This window comes from Protopterus annectens, chromosome 10.part0 (genome assembly GCF_019279795.1).
Source record: "Protopterus annectens isolate FY-2018-M chromosome 10.part0, PAN1.0, whole genome shotgun sequence".
Classification (NCBI taxonomy): Eukaryota; Metazoa; Chordata; order Ceratodontiformes; family Protopteridae; genus Protopterus; species Protopterus annectens.
Genome location: NC_056744.1, coordinates 208,894,435 through 208,907,787, shown reverse-complemented (window position 1 = coordinate 208,907,787; position 13,353 = coordinate 208,894,435). Strand labels below are relative to the sequence as shown.

Below are 13,353 nucleotides of genomic sequence, written 5' to 3'. Positions count from 1 at the left end.
CTGTGACCTACTATACAGAGGAACAGTCAACTAATCTAAAAGGGTGGCAAAAGCCAAACACACTCTGGCTAGGCTTATAAATGCCCTAGGGCAGATAGCCTAGTATCAACCTATGAACATCCCAGGCTATGTACTACATTAAACTACAAAATGAACTGGCACCTCACCAAAGTGTCATGTTTAATCACAGCCTCACCTCAGGCTTCGTGCCCACTGACTGGCACACAGCTACAGTTATCCCGCTCCACAAGGGGGGGGGGCCCACCTTGGATCCCAGGAGCTACCGCCTCATTAGTCTAACGAGCCTGATCTGCAAGGCCATGGAACGTATTATAATGGAACTTATAAGCAAAGACATTGGCAACCTTCAAACACCGGACCCCATGCAGTTTGGGTTCGTGAAGGGCCGATCTTGTCTCCTGAACCTAATTGACTTCTTCTAATCAGTCTCCAGAGCCGTGGACGAGGGTAAGGTGGTCCACACAGCCTATCTGAACCTTGGAAGGCCATGAAACGTATTATAATGGAACTTATAAACAATGACATTGGCAACCTTCAAACACTGGACCCCACGCAGTTTGGGTTCATGAAGGGCCGATCTTGTCTCCTGAACCTAATTGGCTTCTTTGAATCAATCTCCAGAGCCATGGACGAGGGTAAGGTGGTCTATGCAGCCTATCTGGACCTTGCCAAGGCCTTCGACACCATCCCCCACTCTGGAATCATAGATAAACTTACTAGGCTGGGCATTAATCCATACGTCACTCGATGTGTTGCCAACTGGCTTACTGATAGAACCCACACTGTAAAAATAGCAGACTCCAAATCCAGCTCTAGACAAGTGACAAGTGGAGGACCTCAGGGTTCGGTCCTGGGACCGCTCTTGTTTGGCATCTACTTCTCTGAAGTGCAGGCCAACACTAAGGGACTCTGGCTAACAAAGTTCGCAGATGACTGCAAACTGGGAGCCATTTGTAGAATATCCACATCATTTGGGATTCAATAAAGGGCCTTACAAAAACAGATGCTTGGTGCCAGAGCCATGGGCTCAGGCTCAATGCCAAGAAATGTATAGTTATCCCATTTGGGAAAAAAACATGTACCTGTGAATTACCACTGTAAAAATAGCAGACTCCAAATCCAGCTCCAGACAAGTGGAGTACCTCAGGGTTCAGTCCTGGGACCGCTCTTGTTTGGCATCTACTTCTCTGAAGTGCAGGCCAACTCTAAGGGACTCTGGCTAACAAAGTTCGCAGATGACTGCAAACTGGGAGCCATTATTGAATCCCAAATGATGTGGACATTCTACAAAAGGGCCTTACAAAAACAGATGCTTGGTGCCAGAGCCATGGGCTCAGGCTCAATGCCAATAAATGTATAGTTATCCCCTTTGGGAAAAAACATGTACCCGTGAATTACCACACAGGTGGAAGTACACTAAACACCAAAAGTGTGATAAGAGACTTAGTGACATGGGTGGGACAGTGGTCTCACCTTCGATAACCACATCGCCACAACAGTCAGGAAATCCTTCTATGTGCCACACCTCATCACTAAGGGCTTTTCATCCATCAAAAAGGAGGTCATTGTCCCACTGTACTCATCCCTCATTAGACCTATTACAGAATACAACGCCCAGTTTGGTATGTAACTCTCAAGACATCTGCAGCAACTGGAAAGGCCGCAGAAATACCTCACTGAAAGAATCACAGGCCTAAGGCAGATGCCCTATGCTGGCGGTCTAAAAAACTCCACCTATACTCTGTCACATACAGTCTACTCAGATGCAATCTCTGCTTAACATACAAGGCCGTGTCAAACCCAGAGGTGGTGGACATGCTACACTTAAAGAAATCCCAATCCCTCAGAGACATACGCTCCAGGGATCTAAACCTTGTCATCACAATGAACAAAACGTAAAAGCAATACTCAAATCACTGGTAAAGCAGTGGTATCAGGTCCCACAAAGTCGCACTAGAGCTGGGTTAAAAACACACACTCTAATATTGACTTCAGGTTAAGCGCTTTCATCTACATACAGTAGACTTCATCAGAACACCATATCCAAAGACATTACTGTTTAAATAGTAACAACCTTCCAATCACATCCCAGCATCATTAATATTCAGAAATTCTGAACTCAATTAACTTTACACATGAGCATAATTAATGAAATTTAAAGTTAAAACCTATTTAAAATCACAAAAATGGAATTTCATATGATAAGATACATAAAAAATACACTAAGACAATATGTAAATGTGTGAAATATGTGAAAATATCTATAACAAATCATAAAAATGCATAAAAAAGTATAAAAATAGGAAATAATGACAAAATGTACAGCTGTAGTTACCTGACTTGTCATATATTTATGTATAACAAGAATACAGCTCTATATCTATATTATATTAATGTTACATATTTGCTATGGGGATGCTATGAGGGCAACTTGTGCCCCCAATTACGCAAACCTTTTCCTATTAGATTGGGAGGAGGAATACATTTTTAAAAACAATGTGTGGTACCAGTTCATTAGTTGCTGTTAGATTTCTGGATGATATAATTTATTTTGTGGACTGGTACCGTAGATGATATTGTTAATTTTGTGGAACATCTTAACAAGTCAAGCACATACCTAAAGTTCACATACAATTTTAATAGTGCGGGAATCCCATATCTAGACATGTATGTTTACTATACAACACATGGGTTTAAATCTAAAACATATAGAAAGGAGACTTTCAGTAACTCTTATTTAGAGTTCTCTAGCAACCACCCTAGAAGTCAAAAGATAAGCATTATTAAAGGACAGTGTATCAGAGCCACTTGAATGACTTCAGATTATACTGAGATGGTGACAGAGATTAGGAATATTGGAAATATGTTTAGAGTGAGGGGATATCCCAAAGAACTTATTAATGATATTACACGGTATGTCAAAAGTGAATGGGGGAAAAAGTTTATGCCCCTGTTGGGTGCTGGCAAGGACTCTATCAATGGACCTCCTAATACAGTAGTTATGGACAAGACTAAGAAATTCAGTAGAGCATGTATATTACAATTTAATCACTCTGTTATGGAAGTGAAGAATATTATACAAAGGAACTGGAATATTTTGAGGTGTGAAGATGGGGTACACAATAAATTATGGGATGTACCACACTCTGTGTATAAAACAGGACCAAATTTGAAAACAAAAATACAAACCAGTGTTACTCTTGGGGAAAAAGGAAAGAACAGAATAGAAGGTACAAGCAAATGTGTATGCTGTAATCAGTGCCATGCAATGAGGGAAGATCATACCCTCATCCTAGGCAACATTAACAAAACATTGATTAGGTTTAAGAAGGGAAATTGCTAGACCCAACATGTGGCTTATCTTGCTACCTGCACCAATTGTTCCAGTTTTTATGTAGGGAAAACGGATAGATGACTGAGGAATCGTATTTATGACCATTTGTATTGTATAAGAAAAAAAAAAGACACAAATAATGCTCTATATAGACATTTGGAAGCCAGTGATACTTGTGATACTTTTAAATTTTCCATATTAGAATGTGTTAAGATTGACCCCAGAGAAGAAATGTGAAAGCTAAGCAGGGGGAGAAAGAAGTAAAATGGCAAATTTTATTGAATGCAGCCACCCCCCAGGATTAAATGAATGTATTTCCACCAAACCTTTATTATGTTCCTGAATTGTTTTTTTTTTTAAAAAAAAAATTAAAAACATTGTTTTTTTAATTTTTAAACTATGCAACATTAATATAATATAGATATAGAGCTGTATTCTTGTTATACAGAAATATATGACAAGTCAGGTAACTACAGCTGTACATTTTATCATAGTTTCCTATTTTTATACTTTTTTATGCATTTTTTATGTATTGTTATATATATTTTCACATATTTCGTACATTTACGTATCGTCTTAGTGCATTTTTTATATATCCTATCATATGAAATTCCAGTTTTGTGATTTTAAATAGGTTTTAACTTTAAATTTCATTAATTATGCTCATGTGTATAGTTAATTGATTTCAGAATTTCTGAATATTAATGAGGTCAATTGATGCTGGGATGTGATTGGAAGGTTGTTACTATTTAAACAGTAATGTCTTTGGATATGGTGTTCTGATGAATTCTACTGTATGTAGATGAAAGCACTCAACCTGAAGTCAATATTAGAGAGAATGTGTTTTTAACCCAGCTCTAGTGTGACTTTGTGGGGCCTGATACCACTGCTTTACCAGTGATTTGAGTATTGCTTTTTGCTTGGAATTTGTCGGGCTTCACTGGTTCTTTTTGTGAATTGAATGAACAAAACATGCTGGAGGGATAAGTTCCTGACCCACAGACTCCCCAGACTCTGGAATAGAATGCCCATACATGTCAAGCAGAGCGCCTCTTTGGCCCTCTTCAAAAGGAACCTTGATGATTGGATGGGAGATAGGAAATTCACCCCGGGGATAACTTCAGTCGTCTTGCTAGACAGGAGTTCAGGGAAGTAAATAATGTGGGAAGAAATAGCCAGGGAATTGTTATGGCTAATAAAAATAGAATACCTCACTCATGATAAAGGAACCCACAAGAGCAAAAATAAGTATAGGAGTAAACAAACACGTAGGTTCCAAGCACAGCAATCCTTTAATGAAAAATGACAAGGTAAGCGTTCACGGATCTTACTCTGCTTCTTCAGACCAACATAAACTATGCAACTACAAGCAAGGTATTTGAATATAAAACAACCAATAAAAATAAGGTTGTAATTAACCAATTTAAATCTGCACAAATTACATGGATCTAAGATGCACTAAGGCACTGCTCACCTAAAAAATATATATAACATCTAAAATCAAGCTGAGACACAGCCATAAGACATAGTAATCATAAGTAAAATCTATATATAAAAATAAACATATATAAAAAATGCCTGTGTATATATATATATATATATATATATATATATATATATATATATATATATATATATATATATATATATATATATATATATATATATATATATATATATATAGAAAATATACAGAAAATGCATGAAAAATTATTAAAATATATTAAATGAAAAAACTTAGCGATGTTTAAAACCTTTTCTCAAAGCTAGAGCTTTGAAACAGACCCTACTATTTAATCCTGGGGGCTTGTCAGCTTGAAGCTGTAAAATCCATTTTTGTTCTAATGCTTCTGTCTTATTCTTGAGATCACCACCTGTGATACTAACATGTAGAAGTTCTAAAGCAAAGAACTTAAACTTATGGTTAGGGCCTTCATTAGCCACATGCATTGCCAAAGCATTAGTCTTTTTGGCATTTCTAATATCTCTAAGATGTTCCAGAATCCTATCTTTGAAGGCTCTATTAGTCTTGCCTATGTAATATGAAAAACAAACATAGTGGTTCCTTCGTTGAAGGTTGTGTGTTAGGCCCGGCAAGCCGGCACGTAAAAATCTACTGACAATCATTAGCGGACCGGAGTTCCGCTGTGGCGACCCCTAACCGGATAAAGCCGAAAGACACAAAGTGTACAGAAACAAAAGTATACCAAACTCTTAGTATGACAATCCGCATAGAAACTGGTGTCAATCTTGACCCCAAGTTGTGGATGTATAAAGTAACCCCCACCATATATACACACACATGCCATACACCTTCTGCAGACATATGTACCCTTTCTATCAGATAGAACCTGGGTCACAGGGTTCAAAGGTCTGTAGCACAGATGTGTTTTAAGGGATTTATTACTTCTAAAAGAAAAGACAGGTTTACTCCCTATCACTCCCTTTAATTCTGGTACAGTTAATAAGATGTCCCAATTCATGCTAATGACATTGCATACCACATACCATGCCAATGTTGCTTGCAAAAGTCAAAGGCAGTCTAACCTTTGTGTTAACACTACTGTTAGTGCAACCCTGGTTATCAGCATCGTATGACCTCTCTGTGGATGATCGATTCAAGGTACAATTAAAGTAGGGTCTACACCTGCCCCTCCTCTCCTTCCAAGCATCAGATATCTGAGCATCAATGACATCACTTTTATAACCTCTACATATAAATTCTTCCTTCAATGAAGCCAAAGCCACTGTCAATTTAGCATCATCACTATGTAACCGCATCATGCAAAAAATTTGTCCATAAAGCACATTAAATGTGATTAGGATGCATACTGTTGTTATGTAATATATTATTCCTTCTAACACTCTTTCTAAATACACTAGTAGACACAGAGTGTAAAGCATCTCTGCTAATTTCAACGTCTAAGAATTCAATGTGGAAGAGTACTTATAAGTAAATTTGAGGAACTCATTCACATCATTAATGTATTGTAAAAATTCCAATAAAGACTGTTCAATGTCTTGCCAAAGCAGAAAAATATCATCCACAAACCACGTATACCATCCAATGGAGGTACCGTATCTGTCATTAGAGAGAATATATTGGGTTTCCCAATTGGCCAGTGATAAACTGGCGTAGCTATTGGCACAAGCAGTGCCCATAGCCATGTGCCAACCTTTTGTATGTAATAAGAATCCTTGAAAACAAAAACATTGTTCAAGGATAATCTCCAAAAGAATGCAGAGGAGTCTAATTCTGTCAGCAGAAGTGTTATGGGAATGTAATATCTGCCTAATGTTATCAACCCCCCAATAATTAGGGATGACTGTAAACAGAGAGGCAATGTCCAATGTCACAAAATAACATGGTCCTGAAATAACATCCAGGAGGTTACCAAGCTGGAAAAGAAACTCTTTAGTATCTTTTAATACAGTTTCACATTTTTCTAATACAGCATAAAGATTCTTCTCTACAAATAGGGACAACGGTTGGTTAGCCAGCCTCTACTAGATACAATAGGTCTCATAGGAGGCTTATGCAAATTCTTATACACCTTGGGGAAGCCATAAAGTATAGGAATAACAGGATAATCTACTTTAAAATACTCAGAGATTCAGATATCTGCCGAGTATTTACCTGTGCCTGCAGATGTACTTGGTAAGTCAATGCTGTGTCCCAGAAAGTCATGGCTAGTCTGCAGAGGGGGTAAGAATGAGTGCCTCCCTGCTTGTTTATATACCATATTACCGTGGTATTGTCTGTCTTCATCAGTAGTTGTCCCAGATGAAGTAGGTCCTTGAGGGCTGTCAGGGCATTCTGAACAGCTAGCATCTCTTTTTGATTGATATGTAGATGCATTTGGTTGGCGGACCATGTGCCTTGTATACATCTTCCTGCCATGCGTTCCCCCCAGGCATAATCTGATGCATCCGTTGTTAATGTCTGCAGGGCTGGGGGTAAGGTGAATGGCTGTCCCTTGTTCTGGTGACAGGCCTTTGCCCACCATCAAAACTCCTGTTGCAAGCAGGGAATGAGAGTAATTGTTGTTTCCAGGCTGTGGCAATGCTGAGTCCAAACACTTTTTAGGTACCATTGAAGTTTCCTCATATGCAGTCTTGCATATGGAATTAGGAGAATGCAGGATGCCATGAAGCCCAAAGCCTGCAGAATTTTTCTTGCAGTTAACTGGGCCTTTGTTGCCAACAGTTTGAAATAGGTAGTCATTTGCCTTTGTCTGGCGTGAGATAAGCCATCTGGGCAGTTGTATTTAAGCTTGCACCCAGGAATATTATCTCTTGAGAGGGTACTAGTTTTGATTTTTGTTCGTTGACTGTGTACCCTAGGCATGGTAGTAATCTCTTTACAAACACCAGATGCTGTAGTAGAATGTCATTGTTCTCTGTTTGTATGAGGCAGTCGTCCAAGTAAGGATATATTTGTATTCCTTTTTGTCTGCAAAATGCAATTACTGCAAAATGCAATTACTGATGCCAGGCACTTTGTGAAGACCCTGGGCACAGTAGATAAGCCAAAGGGCAGTGCATAGAATTGGTAGTGCACTGAGCCAGCTTTGAATCGGATATATCTTCTGCATGTTTGTCTGACTGGGACATGCAGGTATGCCTCTTTTAGGTCTAAAGTCACAAGCCAAGCCTTCTTGCCCAGCATGGGCAGAAGCTGCTGTAAGGTCAACATTTTGAAATTTGGTATGTCCAGATATGTGCTTAGAATAGATAGGTCCAGTACTGGTCTCTAGGCTTTGTCCTTTCTGGGTACCAAGAATAGTCTTGAATAAAATCCTTGCCCCTGCTCTTGTTCTGGTACTTGCTGAATGGCCCTCATGCCCATGAGGGATGAGACTTGTTTTTGTGCCTCTGCCCATTGGTTTTTTGGTAGGTCTGGCCAACAGTTTGCCCTTGGCAGGGTATGAAAGTGAAAAAAGTGCTAGTTTTCCCCCTAAAGGTGCTGCCAGAAGTAAGTGCTTGGCGCAGGCAGGGGGAAGTCATTGGGACTGTTTCCTGTATGGCTGTAATTTGTCTTCTCCACTTTTGGAGGTAGCAGCACCCCATTGTTTAGACCTATATGAACCTTGGGGCTGGGATCTGTCTCTTGGGCATCTGTATCTGCCCCTTTGTGGTCTAACACTGGAAAGGACCAATTCTTTGTAGGCCAGTGTCTGCTAAATCTTGGAGGCTGTACCTGTAAGAAATCCTTGACTGTTTGCATAGATTTAGCTTTGTCCTCCATTTTCTTTAACACCTCTTCTGCTTTAACACCAAAGAAAGTATCATGCTGTAATGGATCATCTAATAATTTTGCTTTAACATGATCTGGTAAATTTTGTTCCTTTAACCAAGCATGCCCCCTAATGACAGAACCCGTGACAGCGGCCCTGCAGGAGGCCTCCAAAACATCAAAACCACATTGCAAAGTATGCTTTCCAACTTGCTCAGCTGCATGCAATAAATCCTGCATTTCTTTATTTTCTGCACCTTCAGAATTTATCAACATTTTCTGTTTAAGCAGTGGCATAATATATTGCTGATATTTGAGCATATGAAACTGACAATTTAAAGCCCTTATAGCCAAGGTAGCAGAGGTGTAAATCTTCTTTCCCCATCTGTCTAATGCCCTAGAATCCCTGTCGGAGGGGGTAGGGTTTTTTGCAGTGGATGCCTTGATCCCTTTGGGACCCTGAGAAATAGTTTCTGGGTCAGCAGCAGGGTTCTTGAAAAGGAATTTGTGAGAGAGTCAGGCACCCTGTAGTACCTGTCTGGCTTGACAGGAGCTGGAGGTAAGGAGTCAGGGGTCAGACTGGACTCTGAAAATACATCATCTACAATGTCTTAACACAAGTGGAATAGCTAGGGGCCTGTGGTGTGGTAGTAAAAGGAAGTCCCTAAGCCTTTTCTTAGATTCAGAATAATCTTGGCTCTCCCACTGGAAATGTTCCCTCATGGTATGCAAGGTTTCCCCAAAAGAGTAATCCTCAGGAGGAGAGGCTGAAGGGATAGGTTCTTCAGCATCAGAATCCTCATAGGGAGGAAGAGAGTATTCCTGATCAGAAGAGGAATCTTAAGAAATGGAAACCTGATCTGAAGACTCATATTCTGTCTCTTGCCTAGGCTTCTTATCAGGAGGGGGATGGGAACCCCTGATCAAAGTAATTAAGTCTTCGGCCATTTTGAGCATTTGTTTTTTGGGCATGGAGGCCTGACCATGAGGCTGCTGTACTTGTTTCTTTGTCTTTAAAGATGCTTTAGTCTTTGCCTTTGTAGCTGGAGTAGCTTTAATGTACAATTGAGTAGGTCTGAAAACACTCACAGAAGCTGATGCCTGCTCAGCAGCTCTGGGCCCATCTGAGGGAATAGTTTCCGAAGGTCCAATACGTTGAGCTTCCAGGGGCCTAGGCGACTCCACGTGGGAGTTTGTAGTGGCCTGCGGGTCCAAAGTAGCGGGCCTTCAGGGGCTGCGAAAGAGCCTCACTGAGAGCCAGCGAACCGGTGACTGGCTTAGAAGAAGCCTCGTCATCTGTTTTAGACCTCGGATGCCTGCCCTTTTCTTTTTCTTTGCGTTTCTTGTGAATTGCAGTAGTCAGTTGGCTATCAGACAGCATTGTGTAATTAAATCTTCTGCCAAAATAATGAAAAGCAAAATCGTACCGGCGCTTTATAGTGCGCTGGTTAAATCTAGCACAAAGCAGACAAGCAACATCATGGTCAGGGCCTAGGCAGGGAATGCAGTAAGAATGAAAATCCTTATGAGGTATTTGCTTCCCACAAGAAATACAATTATTAACCTTTTTCTGACATTGATCTGGAGCAAAAAAAAAAGTTTTTCCCAATGGAATACTTAGCTTTTAATGACAAACACAAAAATCTCAGGAGTCGGCCGGCTGGCACTTGCGAACTGCTTCTGCTTCGGGCACCGCGCGGCAAGAAAGACTGAAGCAAATGGCGTCGGCTGCATCTTTTATACTCCTGGCGCACCATCAGGGAAGAGGCGACAGCAACCGACGCCGGACCTAGACTTTGGAATTCAGGCCGACTGAGGGTAGCCTGCCAGCAGGATAACCCAAGTGGGTAGCCTGCCAGCAGGATAACCCAAGTGTAATGACTGCAACAGTGAAACACGAAGAACATCAAATAGCAGCTTCACATAGTTTGAATTTTTACAGAATAAACTATGCAATGTATGTTTTACATTGGTCGCACAATACCTTCAGAGGACATAAATCACAAAATGCGTGCTCTTTATTACCATGAGTTCTAAGTAAATGTCCCAAATATCGATGTTAATGCAAAAAACAGAAATCTGTTAACACCTATCCAGTAACTCCAAGTAGGATTAAAAAAAAAATGTACAGTTGTGATTTTCACATCTGTTAATTACTGTAAGACCAATATAAAATGTACATACTGAACTATGGTGAGATACTACTCCTCATTTTCAGTGTGTAATATGGACTGGGAAAGTACAGAGACCCATTTCTCATGATGAGCATCACAGTTATGAGGTTCTTGCAATCATGTTACCACTTTGGGTAATTAAACTAAATATGCTGCTAGTATGCGTTTTTGCATGAATAGGAGTTGTGCCTCTGATCTGCACTGCATACCTCCTGCTTTTAAATAAACTGCTACGGACTTCACTCCGCCTCAAAAATACTACAGTTTCTAGGTATTTCTTTTTTGATTTTTTTTTTAACACTTTTACTGAATTATCAATTATGACACAGGCAAATGTACATTTATACAAACGTAATCAAACTGCATTAATAAATTAACTAACAAACATTATACTTTACATATATTGCTATATATCATGTAACCTACGCAACATAACATAAATTGTTCAATTCCTGACCCCCCCTTTTTTTTAAAAAAAGAAACAGCTTTATTAAACCATCACGTATGACATATGCTTTGCCACATTTGGCAAGTTGGGTTCTATGTTCTTCCTCCTACTTTCCCTGATTATAAAGTTCATCAAGAAGGCAAACTCTCTAAAGGTTAAGGCTTTTCATGTACATGTCTCTCTCTCTCTCTCTCTCTCTCTGTCTCTCTCTCCGTCGCGTTTTTCTCCTTAAGAGGCTCAGGACTTCTACTTTCGCTGCTTTTTTTGACAGGGTGAGGTCATGAGAGAGAAAAATGACGGAGCAATGGAGTTAACAGAAAAGTAACTTTGCAACCCTAAGTAACAACATCCTGATTCTGCAGTCCATTGTGATGTCATTCCATAAAGACAGGCAGTACAGGTGATCCCTCAAACCTGCTGCCAGTGGGGAATAGTCAGGTAAAATTTCAGGGAGCTGCTACCATCCTATAAGCACTATGACTGCCAGAGGATGGAAAAGAGTCCTGGCCATGGACGTGACCTCTCTGAAAATTGTCCTGTCTGTTGAAGTTTTCTCAGGACTCAGTGCTGGGTCCCATCTTTTCTGTCATATACCTTTCCGACCTTTAAACTGTAAGCTCAGACCTCTGACCAACTAAGTCTGATGGCCACTACAAGTTGGCTGTCAATGATGCATCCCAACCCCCATTATGGAATCTCTTCAACAAGAGCTAATCTTTACAAGCCTATGATGTACTAAAAAAGGGCTAGAATTAATGCAAAAAGTACAGTAATGTCACAGCTGGTAAACCAAGTTTATCTACAACTTCCAGCAATGCCAGTTCCCCCACTTTAAAAAATAAGTGGTCATGGCACATTGGTTGATCACTTCTTTGACCATCATGTACTCTCAATAGTTAGGAAATCTTTATACCTACAACAAACACACGTCTACCACATCTAAAGGCATCACACCCATGTCAAAATAAGTTATTGTCCTGATGTACTCAGCTCTGATTAAACAAATTAAAGGGTACAATGCTCCTTTGAGTATGCATCAATGCAGATGCATGACACAGTCAGAAAGACCCTAGAGATTCCCAACAAGATCAGTAGTAGTAGTCTGAAGAGCCTTTGCTAGCAAGATGGGTTTTAAGGCCTGTCCTATACTCAGTCTCTTATCGATGCCTACACAGAGAGCTATCTTTTGCATTCTGTGCCATGAAGGACTCTGCACATATCGATCTCTTGCATTTTCACAAAACAAACTGCTCCACAACTACAATCCCCATGGATTTAAATCTCCACTAACACAAATAAGACACATTGAAGGAGAAAGTATATTCAACAACATTTACACCATTTCTAAAACAGATTGCTCTTACATGTTTAACCATTTCACACCCCCAAATCCTTCAATACAAACCTTGATGACCGGCTGGGCATACACAAACTCACTCCTTGTCTGAGATGCTTTCATACTTTATCTTCTGGAAGTGGAAGGTACAGCATAAGAGTGAATACAACTTGCTTGCTTTGTAATTCTGATATGTCTTTTTCAGAATTCTGTTTGTTTTATTGCTACTTAAGATAAAACTACATGTGATATGGGCTCTCTTAGGTTCTAGAAAAGGCTCCATCAGGAGTGAAAAACTTAACACCTACTAATGTAAGCAAGTACTGCCTTTTTATTCCATCTTCTCTATCCATGCATTAGCTTCAAGGCCAAACATATCATGTCCATGAAACAGAACATTCACAGAAGGCAGCTTGATACCCTCAGCAAAGTTGCATGTCACTGAAAAGTAAAGCTGGATGTCACAGCTCTAGCAGAATCTTCTACGTTCTTAAATGCTACATTCATGCCTTGCTCTGTGACACACAGGGAAAAATCCCTGACTGCAATCAATTGGCAGTTTGTCCATCAGAGAAACCAAGCATGAAAGGATGGCAGTGAGTGGCTGATGGGATGAAGGGTGGTGTTCCGGTAGGCAGTAATTCTTAGAATGTGCACTTGGCCATTTCAAACCATATGTGATAGTCTTCATGAGATGTAAGCAGGAATGTGTACACTTCTCAAACTACAGTTTCTGTAAAGCAAGAAAAAAAATGAAGGCATAATAGTAATGTGTATGATGGAAAAGAGAGGGAATCTGGCAGC

The 13,353-nt window shown here is 40.0% G+C and overlaps 1 protein-coding gene across 1 annotated transcript in view; it reads right to left on the bottom strand.

Annotated features, from left to right (window-relative positions):
- Positions 1 to 13,353, bottom strand: part of LOC122814125 (protoheme IX farnesyltransferase, mitochondrial) — a 1,575,333-nt gene that overhangs the window by 1,411,668 nt on the left and 150,312 nt on the right. The window lies entirely within an intron of this gene.